Raw genomic sequence first — 18,085 nt, 5'->3', positions numbered from 1 at the left:
GGTGGAATTGTGAATACATCCAATCTTTCTGGAGAGCGATTTGGAACTATGCTCAAAAAATTATCAAACTGTGCATATCCTTTAATCCAGCAGTGTTACTACTAGGCTTATAACCCAAAGAGATTTTTAAAAATGGAAAGGGACCTGTATGTACAAGAATGTTTGTGGCAGCCCTCTTGGTAGTGGCCAGAAACTGGAAACTGAGTGGAAGCCCATCAATTGGAGAATGGCTGAATAAATTACGGTATATGAATGTTATGGAATATTATTGTTCTGCAAGAAATGACCAGTAGGATGATTTCAGAAAGGACTGGAGAAACTTACATAAACTGATGCTGAGTGAAATGAGCAGGACCAAGAGATCATTATATACTTCAACAATAATACTATATGATGATCAGTTCTGATGGATGTGGCCTCTTCAACAATGAGATGAACCAAATCAGTTCCAATAAAGCAATAATGAATTGAACCAGCTACACCTAGCGAAGGAACTCTGGGAAATGAATATGAACCACTACATAGAATTCCCAATCCCTCTATTTTTGTCCACCTGCATTTTTGACTTCCTTCACAGGTTAATTGTACACTATTTCAAAGTCCAACTTTTTGTGTGCAGCAAAATAACTGTATGGACATGTATATATATATATATAGTATTTAACATATACTTTAACATATTTAACATGTATTGGTCTACCTGCCATCTGGGGGAGGGGGTGGAAGGAGGGGAAAAATTGGAACAAAGGGTTTTGCAATTGTCAATGCTGAAAAATTACCCATGCATATATCTTGTAAATAAAAAGCTATAGTAAAGAAAGAAAAAAATCACTTTCTATCTTTTGGAGGTTTGTTTTCTTTTTTTCCCCTTAGAATGTGTTTACAAAAGCAAAAGATCTTAGAATTTCAGGGGAGTAAAAATAAATTCATCTGGCACTTCATGCTGTGTACCAATTTCCTGGTGATACTTTGGCTTTTCCATTTTGATGAAATTGTGCTTCATTTTGTGCTCAAACAGCACACTGTTAAGATTTAAACTTGATATCATTCTAAAGGATGTTGGGTAGGATGAAGCCAGAGCACTATTATGTACATCTATTACAACAGGAAATTGGGGCCTAGTGAGGTTGAAAGAATTGTTTAAGGTTACACAAGAATTAAATAGTAAAGCTGGGATTTGAACATATGTCCTCTACGTTTCAAAGGAGTTTTCTTCTTCTCCACTCCCTCTAAAAGGAACTGGGCTCAAATATGATTTTAGTAATTATTAATACTTCAACCATGGGCAAGTAACCTTCCTAAACCTGAATTTCCTCAAATGTTGTTAATTGTCTAAAGATGTATTTGAATTCCATTCTTTTTGACTCTAAGCCCAGCACTCTCTCCATTGAACTACCTACCTGCCTTCTCAAAGGTAGAATGTGATTTGTTTCATCATAAAAGTCTTGCTAGAAAAGTCCTTTGTAATGTTAAAGTCACTTATAAATGTGAGGTAATACTTCATTGTTAGGATTCAGTTCCATCATTTTACAGTCATGCCCAGATCTTTATAATCCCATTTGGGGTTTTCTTGGCAAAGATATTGAAGTAGTTTGCCATTTCCTTCTCTAACTCATTTTACAGATGAGGAAACTGAGACAGTCAGGGCTAAAGTAATAGTCTTAATCACACATCTGGTAAGTATCTGAGGCTATATTTGAACTGACAAAGAGGAATCTTCTTGATTCTAAGTCCAGGACTTTACCTACTATGCCACCTAGCTATATTATTATTATTATTATCATTAAGATAAATTATCATTTTCTATATTACATTAATAACCAATTATTAAATTAAGATGAGTTTTTCCTTTATATTTCTTCATTCAGGGACAAGGCTCTCCCTGTAGATTATTCAACCAATCTCTGAAGGACAAGGCTGATACATAAGATTGGTCTTATCCTTGGGGTAGAGATCTTGGGAAGGACCCCACTAAACTAAAAGACATTACTTTGGTTCAGAATGTGAATAGAATCTAACCTAGAAGAATTCTAGCTCTAAAGCATTAATCCATGCCTTTGAGTCTCTTCACTGAAATCTAGAGGAATCATGATTCTTTGTCATGAAAAGGAAAACCAAGCAGAGTGATCTGAGTAAAGATAAATCTTTGTCTAGATTGTTGGAAGCACCAGTGATAAAGATACATTCTCATCAGGAAGTGCTAAAGACTTTTAACCCATCTCCATATTAATTTGTACATCCCTTATTAATTTTTTACTAACCAGGTTTGATTTTCACCTGTCAGAGTTGCTCTCTGTTCTAAGTAGTTGGGAAGACTCATCTTCCTGGGTTCAAATCTGACCTCAAACACTTTATAGCTATGTGACCCTGGCCAAGTCACTTAATTCTCTTTATCTCAGTTCCATCATCTGTAGAATGGGCTAAAGAAAAAAATAGCAAATCCCTCTAGTATCTTGCCAAGAAAACTCCAAATGGGGTTACAAAGAGTCAGATGTGAAGGAAATGATCCCACAACAACAGAAGAAGCAATAGTTGTCTCTTATCCAAGATCAACATTTGACAGATAAGGGAATGAAGGTCTGTAGAAATTAGGAAACATATTTAAGTTCATTCAGTTAGAATTGGCCAGAGGTAGAAATGAGTTCCTGTTCTCATAATTCATAGGCTTTAGAGTTATACTGTACCACAGTGTCACCTTAGGCATCTATATTTCAAGACTTTCCAAAATAAAATATTGAGCTTATATTATATACAGTAGGAGAATATTATACACAGTAACAGCAACATCATGTGATGATTAAGTATGATAGACTTAGCTCTTCTCAGCAATATTGTGATCCAAGACAGTTCCAAAAGACTCATGTTGGAAAAATCCATTCACATCCAGAAAAAGAACTATGGAGACTGAATATAGATACTATTTTCACTTTTTTAAATTTGTTTGTTGTTTGTTGTTTGTTATGTTTTTTCCTTTTTGGTCTCATTCTTCTTTCACAACATGATCAATGTGAAAATATGTTTAATATGATTGTACATGTATAGCCTATATCAGATTGTTTTCTATACTGGGAGAGAGGTGGGAATAGAAGAAGGAAGAGAAATTTGGAACTCAAAATCTTACAAAAAATGAATACTGAAAATTATTTTTACATATAATTGGGAAAAATAAAATACTATTAAGGGCAAAGAAACTGACCTCTAAATCTTCGCTCATAAAACAGTTCTTTGGCTTATTAAAAATAAAACTATAGTGATGGATTAAAAAAAAAAAAGCTGTTTGCAGGTATCTGATTTTAGAGTCAGGAAGGGTTAAAATAACTAGTCATGATCCTAGATAAAGATTTGTTATTGTCCTCATCTCTAAAACAAGGAGTTTGGGCTTGATCATCTCTAAGATTTTTTTAAAGAGAATTCTATGATATTAAGAAACAACAGCACTTTGTAAAACTGCAAAATAAAATAAATGCACATATCTAATTATGGGTTTGTTTGTTTTTTTGCTGAGTCAATTAGGATTAAGTAACTTGCCCAGGGTCATATAGGTAGAAAGTGTTAAGTATCTGAGGTCAGATTTGAACTCAGGTACTCCTGACTTTAGGGCTGATGCTCTATCCACTGTACCACCTAGCTGCCCCTCTAAATATGTTTTGTTATACAATCATTTCATCCCTGTCCAACTCTTTGTGATCCCCTTTGAGGTTTTCTTGACAAAGATACTGAAGTAGTTCATTATTTTCGTCTCCATATCATTTTACAGATAAGAAAACTGAGGGTTGTGACATACCCAGGGTCATACAACTAGTATGTCAACCCAGATTTGAATTCATGAAGAGGAGTCTTCCTGACTCTAGACCAAGCCTTCTATCTACTATACTGCCTAGCAGCTATAACTATATGATTGAGTGTTACTATGTAATCATATCAAAGAAATCATGATTTCATTAGTATGGAACCTTTCTCCATCCATCTATAGAAAAAAAATTAGAATTATCTGAAACTCAGAGATTTAGTATTTTGTTCAGAGCTATCCAGTTAATAATGCCCAAAGCAGGACTTCAATCAACAATATTGCCTCCTTATGAATAGAGATTGTTTTATTTTTTTGAATTTGTATACCGGGTGCCTAACACATTGCCTGGCATAATATAAGTGCTTAATATTTTTTCTGATTTATTAATTGATTGAAATTGAATAAAGTTGAGTGTATTATTAAATATTTTATTAAGATGACAGAAATCAAAAGATTTAGATGCCTCTAGAAAGAGCTTTCAATAACTTAAAAAAGAAAAAGATATTAAATAAGGTATAAAATAGGCTTTCAGAACAGAATATAAATTTATATTGTCTAAATGCATGCAATACTAGAAAGCCAGTTTAAGTAACCTGTTAGCATTGTGTTCCCGAATGGCTTTCATTTCTTTATTTTTTTCTGAAAAAGGTGATGCTATAAAGGTCATGTACTGGAATATGTCAAGAGACAGGAGGGTCAGTATGCATTTTACTCTGTCAATATATACATATATCTGTCACTGTCAGAGTTTTCTTATTATCAAACTCAGGTGATGGGGACATTATAAATTGTATCTTCCCACTTATTTATTTGCCCTTCTCAGAGAGTGTCTGCTTGGCATCCTATGGCTGATTTGTTCTCTCTCTCTGTCCACAGGCACCATAATAGGTGTTAAGTATGAATGTGACCAGAAAAGAACCTTTAACACTTTTGCTGATATCCAGCACCTAACATAGTACCTGGAACACGATGGCCATTGAATAAAAACTTTAAGATTAACTGAGTATTGTTGCACCTTACATAGTCTGGACAGTTTCAGTAGTCTTCTCAACTCTATCGGTATATAATGAGAAAATATTTAAATTCAGTAAGCTCCATAAGGACCAAGACCTTGTTTTATAAAAACTTTCTATCTTTATGCTTTTTATGTTATTCCTCTGCTCTCATGATTCTCTTATTGACTCTGTAATAAAATATAAATTCTTCCCTTTGCCACTTAAAGCTCTTCATAATCTTGTTCAATAACTGTGAAGACCGCGTATTTTAAAATCAGCCAGAGTCAGGAATTCAGGTTAGGGGAAAATCGTCAATCTTTATTCTCAGTGAAGAAAGACTGGAGGTGGGAGAGAATGGGCAATAGCAATGTGTGCAGCTGAGTCAAGAAGCTAGCTAGACCAGCAGCCACATGACCAGCAGCTACGAGCACAGAACACAGGCCCAATCTCTCCCAGCCTCTCTTCCTGTCTCTCTGCCTCCACCCACCAAAATCGTCATTTCCTATACAACACATCAGGACTTGCACAGAGGGTGGGTGGGGGCCATTCTTTATCCAATCATGTATATTAATAGAGTATAATCCAATAATTTAGCCTCACCAGTGCATCAACTCAAGCCTCAGCTCATTACAAATAACCTCTTTCCAGGTTTATTACAAATAACTTCCCTTCCTACAGTCAGCAGTATAGCCACAGTGGGCTTCCTGTTATTCCTCACATATGATATCACTTTTCCCGGCTCCTTATATTTACATTAGCTGTCTCTCATGACAAAAATGTATTTATTGCCTCTGCCTCTTAGAATCTCTAGCTTCCTTCAAAACAACTCACATTCTATCTCCTGTATGAGAACCCCAGTTCTTTGAGTCCTATCAAAAATTACCTTGCTTTGAGTGCATATGTATACATGCATTAGACATTACACGTAGAGGATGTACCATATACATATACATATACATATACATATACACAAACACACAAAGGTCCCTATATACAGGTAGTTTAACCTACTAAATCTTGTTCTTCAGGAACAGAACTGTCATTTTTATATTCATAAGCCCAGTTTTTAATACCATGTCTAACATGTAGCAGACATTGAATAAATTTTTATTAATTGGTTAAGTACCTTCTTCATCAATCCAATCTTACTAACTAACTATTCATTAGTGGTTCATTCTCTGTAGCAGATATCACACAGATTACTAATACTTGGCATTGCCCTTTTGTGCCATTTCCTGCCCTATATTTCAGCACTGTCCACATCATGTAAAGAGAAATAATTATTAACCATTTACTAACATGGGTGATCCAGGATTTTTTTTTTCTCTTTCTACTTCCTCATTTAGTTACTAAGGACAAGACTGATGACTAGATTGGATTTAATCTGGGGTGAGATCCCAGGCATTTGAAAGAAAGCTTAGTTCTAATGTTAAAGACATCTCCCCTAGGTAGAAGTCATACATAATTCCACCATTGTTCTCCTCAATTAGGACCCTATGGAAAATAGGTCCTTCTTTCTAGATTTCTGAGGCAGGGGTAGTATGGGTAAAGATGAGTCTCCTTGTCCAAGAGTAACCTAATCAAAGGCATGTCCCTCAGCCACTCATTAGAATAAGCCTACCTCTCATTATAATATTCATTCTTTCACTAATTGTTGATTGGTCTAGGCCCCTCAAAATTTTTCTTTGGTTTCTGAAATTTCCACTATTAATTTGATGATTATTTTCTAATTATTTTATTAATCATTTATTAATTTTTTGTTAGCCAAAACTAATAAATTATTAATTATTCAAAAATTACATCTCTGGGCTTTTCATTCATCACAATGTAAAATACAGTTTCTTTCACAAGATTATAGATAAGAGAGCTGGAAGACATTTTCTTGACTTGGATCTAGAGGTGTGATTTGGATATGTATCTTACAAGATTTTGTACCTTTTTATCAATCCAAGTTATAAAATGAAAAAGAAAACTACTTCAGATCTATAAAGAGAGTTAACAACAACAAAGAAATTTAAGATGGTATATATATTCTTCTGTTTATTTGTTCAAGAAATTAATGTATTCTATAAATAAGAGACAATGTAGAGCAAAAAAGGATAGTCTGTATAAATAAACACACATTCATATATATGACAGGCATGTGTACATACATACATATATATGACATGGTACAAATCATCATGAAGTTTTTTTTTAAATATAAAATGTACACAAAAAATATAATACAAAGCAGGGCAGGAAAATTTATGAAAGAAACACTAAAAATGGAGGAAGATGGTCATCAACCTCATCCAATTTTTTTCCCCTCTCTCTAAGATGGAGTGCCTGTTAAATTGCTATAAAAGTGCTTGGAAAGCAAATCAAATAGAAGAGTGAATCAGCATTGTGCCCTTCATAATCTGGATTCCATAAGCTTTAAAGTATTTTAAGTACCTTGAAGATGCTGTGGCATATGGGAGCCATATTCAAATAGAACTGCACGTGCTTTGAATCATGGGAAGGAAGGGTAAAAGGAGGTCCTATTAAAGAAAGCATGCAATTGCAGTCAGACTGGCCCCAGTCTGAAAACAAAGATGAGGAAGGCCATGATGAGCCCCATGTCTTGTCACAGTCAATGAAAACAAAGAACACTTCCAAATGACAAATGAAATTATGCATGACTGAAAACACACACTAAACAAATACAATGAACTCAGAGCTCACTATACTGAATTAAGAAGAACAGAAAGAGCTGCTACCCACATAAATGGAATCCCATTGGGAAGTGGGAGGGAATATATAAACAGGAAAAAAGATGCCTAGAATGTTATCTGGCACAGCTGAGTCCTAATTCTTAAGTGTAAAGAAATATGAGCAGAATGGTTGAGGGCACACAAAACCATGTGATACAAGGATCTTTTGAAGAAACTGAGGGTTTTAGCCTGCAGAAATGAATGTGTAGGGAGAATATCATGCAATCAAATATTTGCAGGATTAATATTCAAAAGGGGCATTAGCCCTGATCTTGAGTTAACCCCAGTTACAAAATTAGAAGAGATAAAAATTGCAAGGAAATTGGCTCAATAGAAATAAAAATACAAAACATCTAGAACATTTAGATTAAATGGACTGCTTTGAGGAGCAGTGACTTCCTATCACTTAAGATGGTTCTATGTCACCTAGAAAACAGATTGCTGGAAGATGCTGCAAATGGGACAAACAGGAAGTAGGGCTTGAACTGAAAGTGCTCTACAGCCTCTTCAGATCTGATTAATCTATGAAAATTGCCATAATTAAAACAACTAAGAATAGGTGGAAATAAAATTGACAGTGAAATTTCCAACTAATTTGCTTGAAATGTGTGGCAGATTAGATTAGGTTTAGGAGCTCCTGATTCTCTCATGGCTCTTTTAATAAACTTTGGTCTTTCTCTACAGTGACTTTCTGAAAAGGGAATAATAATGAATTTGACATTACTAATAAAATATTTGGGGCTGAGAGGGGAAAACATCAACAAAAAAAGGTATTATATGAATAAGAACAGCATGGTATGGAGAAGTGACACTTTTGTAACATTTAGTGAACAAATATTTAAGTAGTATCTACTATGGACCTAACACCATGTTAGGTGATAAGATTTGAAAGACAATTATGAAGCAATTACTGCCTTCAAAGAGTTTGTATTCTTCGGGTTGAAAAGGGCAATAGACATACACAAAATAGATATAAAAAGACAAAGTTGATTTTGAGTGTGTGTGTGCATTAGCATTTTGGGGAGAGAGATTATGAAAAATCTCATACAGAAGATGACACTAGCTGAGTTGTAAGGGAAACTAGAAATTCAAAGAGGCAGTAGTGAAGATGGAATATGTTCCCCAGCCTATAGGCGCAGTAATAGCCAATATCTATACCTAGAAACAACATAGCCCACAGATCTTTAAAATATGAAAATGGCTCCTAAGAACTAAGTTCTAGGCTGGGCTTGATTTAAGGTTCTAGTACCTTATTAGTCTGGTTGGATATACTAAAAGAATAATTCACTCATATTTCATTCAATGATTAACAAAAGGAGATTTATTCAATTATAGCATAAGAAAAAAGGCTACTCAACTAGGATTGTCATAGAGGACATCTTAAATTGATTCATCTCCTTAATCCTTGTGCCCATTGTAATTTACTAGTCCAGGACATGAGGTGGTGCAGTTAATAAAATTTAGGGTCTAGAGCCAGGAAAACTCATCTTCCTAATTTCAAAACCAAATTTCAAATCAAAATATGCCTCAGCTATTTACTAGCTATGTGACCCTGAGTAAATTACTTAATCCTGTTAGCCTCAGGTTTCTCAATTATAAAAGGAGAGTAAATGGCAAACCACTTTTGTATCTTTGCCAAGAAAATCACAATCTGGATTATAAAGAGTTAGGCATGGCTAAAAAATGACTGAACAACAATTTATCAATCAAGCACCAAAGAATGCACCTGGAGTTCCTAATGACCTTTTTTTATACTCAGGGGAGTAGAAAGTGATATCAATACCTTTAGTATCCTAAATCAACCAAAACTAAAGGATAGTCTCAATAGCTTTAAAAATAAGAAACTAGCCTAACTTGCATAAGAAGAAGGGTTAGGATATTGCTGCTGGCTACCATAGTTCATTTCATGAAATGGGTTGCAATAGCTGATAATGAATTTTCCAATACTAGAAGCCTACACCAGAAGAATATGGTTGTCCACTTGTCAAGAATTGGAATATACAGAATGTATGACTTCTGATAACCATTCAAACTCTGCCACATTACAAATAACTGATTTAGCAATGACAACCACTTAAGCAAAGTGATTTTTCTTTGCTTTTCCATACATTATCTCAAGTTCTCAAAAACTCAAACTCAGCCATTTAGATTTGTTGTTGATGGTATGATGATGATAATGGTGATGATGATTATGATGATAACTTACATGAAAAATGAAATGTCAACCACAATATTTTTAAACAATAGAAGAAAAATAATATTCCTAGATCAGATATTGAAAATTGTTTACTTAGTTATCAGGGAATTACAAGGCTTTGTGCTACTATTTAGAAGGCAGCAGGGTATGATGATGACAATGCTGATATTTTATTAGGGAAGACCAGACTTTAAATTCTATTTGTCCATAGATAAGTCAGTTGAACTCATTAAGTTTCAATTTCCACATCTTTAAAATGGGGTTAATAATACCTTCAATACCTTACCTCAAATGATTGCTGTGAGACTCAATTTATAAGCTCTTTGTAGAATGCATTGGAAACTTGAAAATATCATGTAAATGCTAGTTATTGTTACTAGTTCTAAATGTCAGTGATTTTTTAAACATGTCCCAAAAAAATTGCTTCCCTATAAAGAGACACAACACACACACACACACACACACACACACACACACACATACCCACTCTCACCTGTTAATATCCACACTGCCATTTGGAAATTATTTGTAAGGCAAAATAGTTGTAAAATGAAGTACAAATTAAGATGACACCTAAATCATTTCACCCATGGGAACAGTTTCATCCAACAGAGCCACACAAGTCATAAATTCAATAGACAAATTTTTTAAGCAATATGTTTTTACTAATAGAGATTACAAACAAGAATTTGAGTGAGATTACAAAGGCAGCAAGTCACTGATGTTACTTCAGTAGATTACACATTGAAGTCAAGATTTTGGCTGCCTTTGGTATCTACCCATGCAGAGTAGAGGCCAGAAAACATTGGAAAGCTCATTGTTGAGAGGTAACAATCTTTTGAGCTCAGGTATTTTACTTTAGGATTATATATGCTCTGGCACAAACAAAATATTTCCTGCCCAATTCTATCATAAGATTTTTTATTTTATAAACTGCAATTTTTTTTTAATTGATAGAGCATGACAAGTTTGAGATTTACCAGAGTATCTTTAAGTCTAAATGCTTCAATCAACTTTTTTTCTTCTTCCTCTTGCAACTAAATATTATAGCTAACCTTGTCCTTTAGGGAAAATCTGATTAACACAGTGTAGTCATGTGATTGTTCTCATATTGTTAAGGTTAGGGGAAAGTGGGTAGAAAGAATATGAGTTGTTACACATCACAGTTCCCAAGCATTTGTTTATAATTAATGTGAAATCCATAGTCTAGAAAACCTTGGCCTTCATGCAGTGTCCTGATGCTTAGATGTGGTTATGAAGATAGAAGACAGGATATGAAAGCTATCTGGGGAGAATTTTGGGCCCAGGGCACTCCAGTTAGCATAGTATTACTTGTGAGATATTTATAATGAAACTAGAAACAGAAAATCTGGTAGAAATAAGAACATATGATTATAAATGAGAAAGAAGAGCAGTTGGGGTAGAATGCCCTGTTGATGGCAGCATGGTATAGGGGGAAAAGTGGTTGAAGACAAGTCTCTGTGGCTTACAATTAGGCTTTCCAGGAGGAGCGAATCAGATTCCAGTCCAAAACTTTGGGGCAATATAGCTAGCTTTGAGCACAGAAAGTAGAGACAGATAGAAAGACAGAGAAGAGAGGAAGAGAAAGAAAACTGAGAGCCAGAGATATAGGGAGACAGAGGTAGAAACAGATAGAGAGACAGAGAGTATGGACAGTACTCTTTCCAGAAGGAAAAAAAAAGAAGTTTTGAAAAAGAGGAGGGAAAGAGAGAGCAAGTTTTGAAGATAGAAGGGCATCCCAATAATGGATCCTTCTTTTGGTGAAAAAAGATGTTCTATGAAGGGAGATGATGGAGACCTTCTGCTGAGTGTAGTTTAAGTTGGTCTTGAAAAAGACAATTCTTCTACCACTGTTGTAGATGTTTGTAGTTCTGAATTGTGAATCTGCCTAAAAATATGAGTTTTCTTACCTTATGTATTTCTTTGCCAGGTTTCTATAAGTGTAGGGCCTACTCTTCACCACAGTTATTTAGTTCATTTAGTGGGAGTTCCTATGTGTTAGACTACACTTTATTATTTATACATTTGTTTGAATTCATTAATATCTAAAATATCTTTATTTAATCAATCATACCTTATCATTAAACAAAAGTTATATTTAAGAACCAAAAAGAAAGAAAGAAAGAAAAGACCATTTTTTCTATTTTTTGGTGGGGGGGAGAATTCAAATTCCTGAGGGCAACTGGCAGCTGGGGGAATGTGAAGTCATGGACCCATGGTGAAGATTTGGAAGCAAAAGAGGGAAAGATGGTGTTAGGATTATTACAAGGTGCTAAATTGGTTGTCTAATTTAGCATGGTACTTAACAGTTCTCTAGTTTAGAGTTCACACCTTTCCCACTTTTAGAGTTCACACCTTTAAGAGTTCACATCTCTAAAAAAAGAATATAAAAGGACAAGCACTAGAGACTTGGGGAGATTCATAAGTCAGGATTCAATGGAGAAAATTGACAAATCTAAGAGGAACTCCCTCAGATTCATTCCAACTTTCACCATTGTGCTGGCTGGAGGCTTTGGATTCAGAGGGATGAGAGGCTGAAGCTGGCAGAAGCAAAGGACTATCAACAAGAGCTCTCAGAACCAAAGAAAGCTAACCAGGCTATTTTGAAGGAGACAATAAAGGATTTGGATTTTAACTCCTGGCTGTATTTGAGATGATTATTACTCTGAACTAAAACGAAGGCTGCCTCCAGAAGCCCCACAAGAAACCTGCTCCCAGAGAACATTATATTTTAGAGAAAAGAACATTACAAGATGGGGAAAGGGAAGACTATGTATCAGCAGTGGGCTACAAATGATGCCGGGGAGGGAGGAAGAGAGGAGGGGAGAGGAGTGTCATCCATGAGACAGTACCTTCTCTCTCACCTGCAGGAATAAACATTGTTTTAGAAGTAAAGCATGGAGGAAAGCAGAATCCACTGAACAAGTCCTACAAAGCTGTGGCAAAAAGTCTAGACAGAAAAACACAATGGAGACCTCAAATATCTTATTTCCATGAAGAATACAGAAAATAAAGGCTAGATAATTATAAGGGTCATAAACCAAAGAATGTGAGTCTAGGGAAGACAGAGAGAAAGGATGGATAATGAAGAAAGTAAGAGAAATCCTTTCTGGAAAGGGGAACAAAAAATAAAATTTACAAAATTATTGAATGAGAAAAGTTGAAGGATAGCAGAGGAAGATATAATCTACTTGACTGAGAGGAAAAAAGAGAGTTAAGAATCACATAACAGATAGAAACAGGAAAGAAAAACACACTAATAAGTAAAACCTCAAAGGAAAAAGATAATAAATGGGAGATGGATAAGAGGTGAGTTAAAGAGAGCCAATGTAATTACAGCCAACTTTTAAAAGAAATTGAAGGAACATAATACTGTGTTTACAGCAAAAGAGGAGGAAAATAACTTTTAAAAAATTAAATTAAAACAAGTGGAAGAAAATATAAGCTTAATTCTCATAACTTTAAATATAAAAGACTTAAATAATCAAATAAAGCAAAAAAAGTGAAAGTTTGATTAAGAAAATAAAACCCTACTATCTATTGTTTAGGAGAAACATATTTTAAAAACAAAGACATATACAAAAAAAAGTAAGAGGATGGGGAGAAATTGTTATGTATTAAGTATATTTCAAAAATCAGAGGTTATGCTTTATGACAAAATAAAAACAAACATTTAAGAAATTTAAAAGAATAACAAGAAAGCATCATGAAATTATGCTGAAATAAATCATAAACAATAAATCAATTTCAAAAATGAACTTACATGTTCCAAATGTCCTGGCATTCAAATCATAAAGGAAATATTAACTGAGATACAAGATGATATAGACTAACCCAGGAATGTTAGTTATTGTTACTAACAAATAGGGACTTAAATATCCCTTTCTGTGTTTTCGATAAGTGTAATTAAAAAAAAGAAATAAAAAGGGAAAAAAAACCAAACTGAATGCTGGAATAATTGAAGCTAAAGGGCTCTTAACTAGGCCATGACAATATAATAAAAATAACAATGCTACCAATGTAAATTTGCACTTTTAATTAAATTGAGGTAGGGGACATTGTTTTTGTCTTTCTTTGTAATCTGAGCACTTAGGACCATGTCTAATGCTTAAGAAGGAAATGATAAACAAGTACTTGTTTAACTTGTTGTGTTCAAAGGTTAAATGCCAGAGGCAGGATTTGACAAGTTTTCTGATTCTGACTTACTCTTCATCCATTATGTCAAACCATCTTTGATCACACAGGTTATTATGATTATTCTATTTTACTTAGAATGGGATCAATTCATCCAAAGTGTTTAGTAGAACTAGAACAAGTCATTTCCTATGCTAAGGACAAAAAGGTGATCTTTGGCCTTTTGGTACACTGACTTATTTGAATTTTCTTCCCACATCCCATAAATATACAACTGAGGATGAATTGTGGACTCTTCTTCATGAAAACTATGGGGTAACTAACTAATGGAAAGTTCATAAATGAGAGGATACATTTATCAAAATGGACACTCACAATTGCTATGCCACAGTTGATGAGAAACTACTCTCATAATTATCAATGTCTGTATTATAGCAGTGAATAAGTGGCTCATACCATCTTCCTTCTCTTCCTGGAAAAAATGGAAGTTTTTCTTCTGGGATTAGGGCATTGTTAAAAGGTGAACTTTCAATCCCTCCTCATCATCTTGCTCAATGTCATGAAAAGAGGCTTTGTTAAGTTCTGGGTCCACTAGAGGAGAGTCACGTACAAGAAAATCTAAAAAACTTCAAAATATGCAAAGTCTGACCAAGTAATGATGATTAAAAAGAGTAAAAATAAAGGAAAGATGTTCAGTCTGAGATTTTCAGTTTAATACTTGAATAAAGATATAGTATACCTGAAGTTTTAACAAATAAGGAGTTAGTTTCATTCTTAACTTCACAATAGTGGAATGTTTCTGACTTGCATTTAACTTTATTCCCCACTGACAACCAAGATAAGTTTCTTCTCTTTCCCTCTAAGGTGGAAATAAAATTTTTAAGCGGTTTAAAGAAAATCAAAATCGTGTTAGAAAATATTGATCATAGGATTAAAAGCTTAAATCTAGAAAGAGACTGAGATATTATTTAATGAAACTGATGGGGTTTGTCGCAGGGCAGAGAGTTGTGGGAAGCCCTTCTAATTAGCATAGGTCCTTCGTAAAAGAATTTACAAACCGGAAAAGTTAGATTGGCAAAAAGAAGTTTATTCACACTGAGATGTCATCTTAGAACTGACTAAACTAGGAGGCTGACTTCCTCACTGGCAAGATCCTGACAGATAAGTAAAGATCTACCAGAGGAATACTGGTAGAGAGATAAGAGGGGTTAATGCTGAGAAAAGGATGTCTTCTCAGCGGGCAAGGGATCTTCATAGGCAGCCATGCCAATGAGAGGTCCCTTAGCCTGGCATGTTCCTGCTTTGGGCCTCTGCAAAGAAATGAGCCCAGAGTTGCCCTTTAAAAGAGATTTGAGACTGAAGTTTCAATTAAATGAGATTACTGCCCCTGAGCCTAGATTTCCAGTTTAAAGAGAACATTTACTGCGAGTGGTCTTGAGGAGCCAATTTTCAGCTCAAGAGAGGTCAATAAAAATATAGATCTCCAGCCTAATGAGACCACTTAAGTTTGAACTAAATAGTCATGGTCCTACACTCAACTCAATAGAAAAAGTAGCTAGTCCCACCAATTTAACAAAATGAAACCACTTTATCTTGATTCCCTGAGGCAGGCCTCTCCCAGGAGAGTTTCTTCAGAGTTAAAGGAGAGTTTCTCCCCTTCAAGGAGAGTTTTTTAAGCATTTACCCCAAAGTCAGGACAGTTTCAGGGTTCCCCCATCAAAATCTCCTAATTTTACAAATAAAGAACCCATGCTTCAAAAATTTTCCCAATTTCTCAAAAAAGACAGAGCTAGGATTTGAAACAAGGTCCTCTAACAAAAAAACCTTGGGCTTTTCCCATTGAACCAAAAAAAGTATAAATTACTCAGGAGTATAATGCCTGGGTAACTCAATGGGTAAAGTACCAGTCAGAAAAACTATTTTTCATTGAGTTGAAAGTCAGCCTCAAACACTTAATAGCTGAGTGATTCTAGGCAAATCATTAAACCCAGTTTGCCTCAGCTTACTCACCTGTAAAATAAGATGGAAATGGCAAACAACTCCAGTTTCTTTACCAAGAAAACTTCAAATGTAGTCATGAAAAACTGGACACACAAAACTGAAAGATTATGAGTGCTTTCTTCAGGAAGAAAACCAGAAGTCAGCAGATAGGGTTTTTATCTGGCTTGGTTTCATCCAGACAGCTAATCATTCCAGAAGATTGCATAGTACATTTGACTTTTCTTGAATTCATGGAGGCCTTTCCCTGTTTTTCTGAGAGCATCCTGTTCATCCCATAGAACAATAATATTCCATTGTAATTACACATCACAATTTACTCAGCCAGTTTGCAAATGATGGGCATCCACTCAATTTCCAATTATTTGCTCTGAAAAGAGAGGTACTGTAAATATTTATATATATATATATATATATATATATATATATAGTCCTTTTCCTTTTTAAAAAATATCTTTTGGGATTCATGCCTAGTAGTGATATTGTTAGATCAAAAGTTATGCATGAATTTATAGCCTTTGACATAGATAATATGTTGTGATCATTTATCAATTGGGGCATGGCTCTTACTTTTTATAAATTTGACTCAGCTCCCTATATGTTTGCGCAATGATGCTTTAGCAGAAAAATTTGGTTCAAAATTCTCTTTACAATTACTATTGCTAATGACAAGACTATGTGATGATCAACTCTGATGTACATGACTCTTTTCAACAATAAGGTGATTCAGGCCAATTCCAATAGACTTGTGATTGACAGAGCCATCTGCATATAGAAAGAGGACTATGGGGACTGAATGAGGATCACAACATGTACTTTTCCTTTTTATGTTGTTTGCTTGCTTTTTTTTTCTTTGTCTTTTTTTCCCTTTTTGATCTGATTTTTCTTGTGCAGCATGATAAATAAAGATAAATTCTTCTCTCATCCCTTAATTTCATTATTTTTCAAAAATATTATCCCTTCATATTCAACTCACTCCTGTGCCCTTTGTATATACAAATATATATATATATATATATATATATATATATATATATGTTTGTGTGTGTATATACGTATACATATATATATATATATGTATATATAAAACCTCCTGACATAATAATGAGAGAGTTCAAATGAATTACAAGTATCACCCTCCCATGTAGGAATATAAACAGATAAACTTTTTAAAGTCACTTATGATATCACTTTCCTGGTTACCTCCTTAAGCTTCTCCTGAGTCCTATATTTGAAAATCAAAATTTCTATTCAAGCTCTGGCCTTTTCCTCAAACATACTTTAAAAACCTCTATTTCATTGAATTTTGCCTTTTTCAATAAGGGTTATACTGTTTTGTTGGGTAGGTGATACAAATATATTTGTATTATAATATATAATAAATATATAAAATAAATATATTTGTATTATATAGTGACAAAACACAGCTCTTATCTGTGATGACTGTGTTAGCACCCTGGATACTTTAAAATCAGCCGGAGTCAAGATAAGCAAAAGTCCTTGATCTTTATTCTTTGTCAAAGAGAGAGGAGAGAGCATGGACACCCAGAATCTCCTCCTTCTTCTACTGCAGGGAGTCACCTCACTAGTCTTACTCCACCATTTTTTCCCTCCTCCAGATCTCTCTAGAGGCCAACAGATCAAGCCAGCACAGAATGGTGGGGCGGGTCATTTCCCAAGCAAATGCTAATAGAGTATTTTCCAATTGGTAATTAGTCTTAAGTGCTCGGTTATGCAAGTGCATCTGCTCAGAGATTCAGCCCTTTACACTTATCCTCCTAACAGGTCTCTAAGGAAGCTATAGAAAATTTTAAATTTCCTTACTCATAAGAAGAAAAAAAAATTATAGCTCTTATAGAATATATAGAGAGAGAATATATATGAAAGAGATTTAAAGTCTACATAAATATTTTTGAAAAAAGCAGACATCACTTCATTGAGCAATGATAGCAAAGCCTAATAACAGGTACATCATCATATCTGTTGAAAATAACCAAAAAGTGGTTTATCTAAGAATGGAATCAAAAGGCTCTCCATGGGTGATATCCACTTAAAATTGGCCAATAACATATTACCAATGAAATGTTGAACAAATGACTATGTCAAGGAGGTTTTTTAGAAATGTAAGGGGTTATGATGACAACTGAGCACCAGATTATGGAAGCCACAATTTACAGAAGTGTTTCTTAAGGGACCTAGAATTAATAATCAATAT

The sequence above is a fragment of the Sarcophilus harrisii genome, chromosome 4, assembly GCF_902635505.1.
Source record: "Sarcophilus harrisii chromosome 4, mSarHar1.11, whole genome shotgun sequence".
In the NCBI taxonomy this organism is placed as follows: Eukaryota; Metazoa; Chordata; class Mammalia; order Dasyuromorphia; family Dasyuridae; genus Sarcophilus; species Sarcophilus harrisii.
Note: the sequence above shows the minus strand (reverse complement) of the source record.